We start from the raw sequence: 2,324 nt of genomic DNA on the forward strand, positions 1-2,324 counted from the left end.
AAACATGGTCTCCTGCCCTGGTATAACTGATGCTATAGCAGCATGTACGCTAACCTCTGAAGGAGCCACCATTGTTGTGTTAGCATACTAGCCAATTTGTTTCTCAAAGGCCACTGATTGGACCTTGTGACTTTATGAACCAGGATGCTTGGTAAGGTAATGCTTAAGCTGAAAGATTGACAAACAAATCACTGTAACCCAGGAGGTAGGGCCAGTCGTCCAGTAACTGGAAAGTTGCTGGTTTGATTTCCTGTCTGCATTGTCAAAGTATCCTTGACCAAGACAGTGACCGCTAAATTGCTGGGTTTTTTTGTGTACATTTGTTGGGACATGACACTGTCCTCGATTGCCTCACTTACAGTGTGATCGAGGTTCAGACTCAGCAGTGTTGTAGAAAAAAACACTTTAAAAACACACAGTACTCAGCTGGAAATCAATTAAAGATCTTCCCTGTAAATCACAGAGAATGTGATTTCCTTGTGATTTATTGCCATGTCCAGCTTCCTGTCAGGCTGCAAACTGCTCCAACAGGTCCCACTCATCAGACGGTGAAGGTAGGCTGGATGTAGTCTGAGAGGCAGCACCCCTGGGAGAGAAGTTGGAGGCAATCTAGATACAATTTTACCCGCTCACCTGGATCATAACACCTGGACACTTAATTTACAGTGAAGGAACCCTCTTAGACTTAAAGCGAGGACATCTCTTCAACTTTCACCACGAGCCTTGAGAATGTATCCTAATGAAGTCCAAGGGAGGCAAATTAATTCTCAAAGTGTCTTCACTTCAAGGTATTTCCTCGCACTTAACTCCCTCTTTGATGAGAGGAAATCAGAGGCTGCGTCCATTTAGGGGCTGGAGGCTCAGGAGTACTTCAGGAGAGGTACTTCTGTCTGAGAGGCGCAGAGAGCAGCACACAGCGAGAGTGCATGGATCCGTGAGACGCTTTTGTGTGTGTGTGTGTGTGTGTGTGTGTGTGTGTGTGTGTGTGTGGATGCATGCAATGGTTTTGCATGTCTTGGCGAGGCTCACAGTCCAGCACCTCTCAGTAATACTCCAATCTCTTTTTCAAAAGTCTCTCAAATCTAAAATCAACTTTAAAAATGTTCATAAAAAAACAAAACAAATGCAGCATATATAGAGAGCCAGCAGTACAGTTTCGCCTTTTAATATTGAGAGGTTAGAGTTTATACTCCTACTCAGTCAAGTTAAGCAGCTCTCTTTCACCCTGGAGGTTCATACGCTGACGCCGAAGGCCATTGTTAAGGCAGTTGTGGACCACAGCAGCATGACCAGCTCATGTGGAGCAGTTTCAGTATTTTGCCCACAGACACTTCGACATGCAGGCCAGGATTTGGCTTCTTTGTCACTAATATGGCGGGGGGAATTTTCTGACCTTGCAGTAAGAAAATCTGGTTTGTGATGCTGTCATGGCGGCAAAATGTCCTGCCGTTTGTCATAACAGCAGGTTTTGTTGCCTAGAACTGTGGTCTCCACCATCCCATCTCCCTCCTCTTGTGGGAGGGCTTGAACGTAGAGGGTGAACAATTCCACTATGTCATGAACCTGCAGTGCCCAGGCTGTCCTTTAGAACAATTTGTCAAAATGTTTCATCATTAAATCTATTTTTGATTAGGCTAGAGTCCTCTTCTACCTATAGTGTGACCTAATGTAGTCGAAAAGCAGGAACAAGTTACAGGCACTGTAAAAAAAATAACCATAATCGCTCCTCTGTTAAACCTCTACCTACAGTATGCTTTTGTAAGGCACGGTTGAGGCCCTGGGGAGTGTGTAAGAAAGAGAATTTGCTGATAATGAAGGCCAGAAACCAGACAGGATTTACTTCCTGGAGATTCGGTTCAGTGAAGGCTAACACAATTTCCCCTCTTTAAGTGTAGCTATTGAATAATGACAGATGCAGCGCGAGATTCGGTTTTAAGAGCCGCTGTGATTTGGACTTTTGGCGCTGGCGGTGGCAGTGGCGGGGGGGGACTTCCACAGACTTTTCACAAGTGTCGTCCTAGTCATGATTTCAATACAGTGGATTGCCATTTGCAATCAACTGTCTTTTTATTAACAATTAAAGCAGTATTGTCTGATTTACTGTTGACACGGGTGCCGTCCTTCTCCTGCCATGACATACATGTCCACTTACTGCCTCTGTTCAGTTTTCCAGCCTCGTCCAGTCACCATAACCCCTTTATTCCACCAGATCTATGTGTGCATTTCCTTTAACTGTAGCTATTGTTAGCTCAATTAGCGTTGCAGCTAGCCTGACATGACAGGTTAGGGTTGGAGGTTTTCAGGATAGCTGGTTAGCATGCTAA

This window comes from Acanthopagrus latus, chromosome 22, assembly GCF_904848185.1.
Source record: "Acanthopagrus latus isolate v.2019 chromosome 22, fAcaLat1.1, whole genome shotgun sequence".
In the NCBI taxonomy this organism is placed as follows: Eukaryota; Metazoa; Chordata; class Actinopteri; order Spariformes; family Sparidae; genus Acanthopagrus; species Acanthopagrus latus.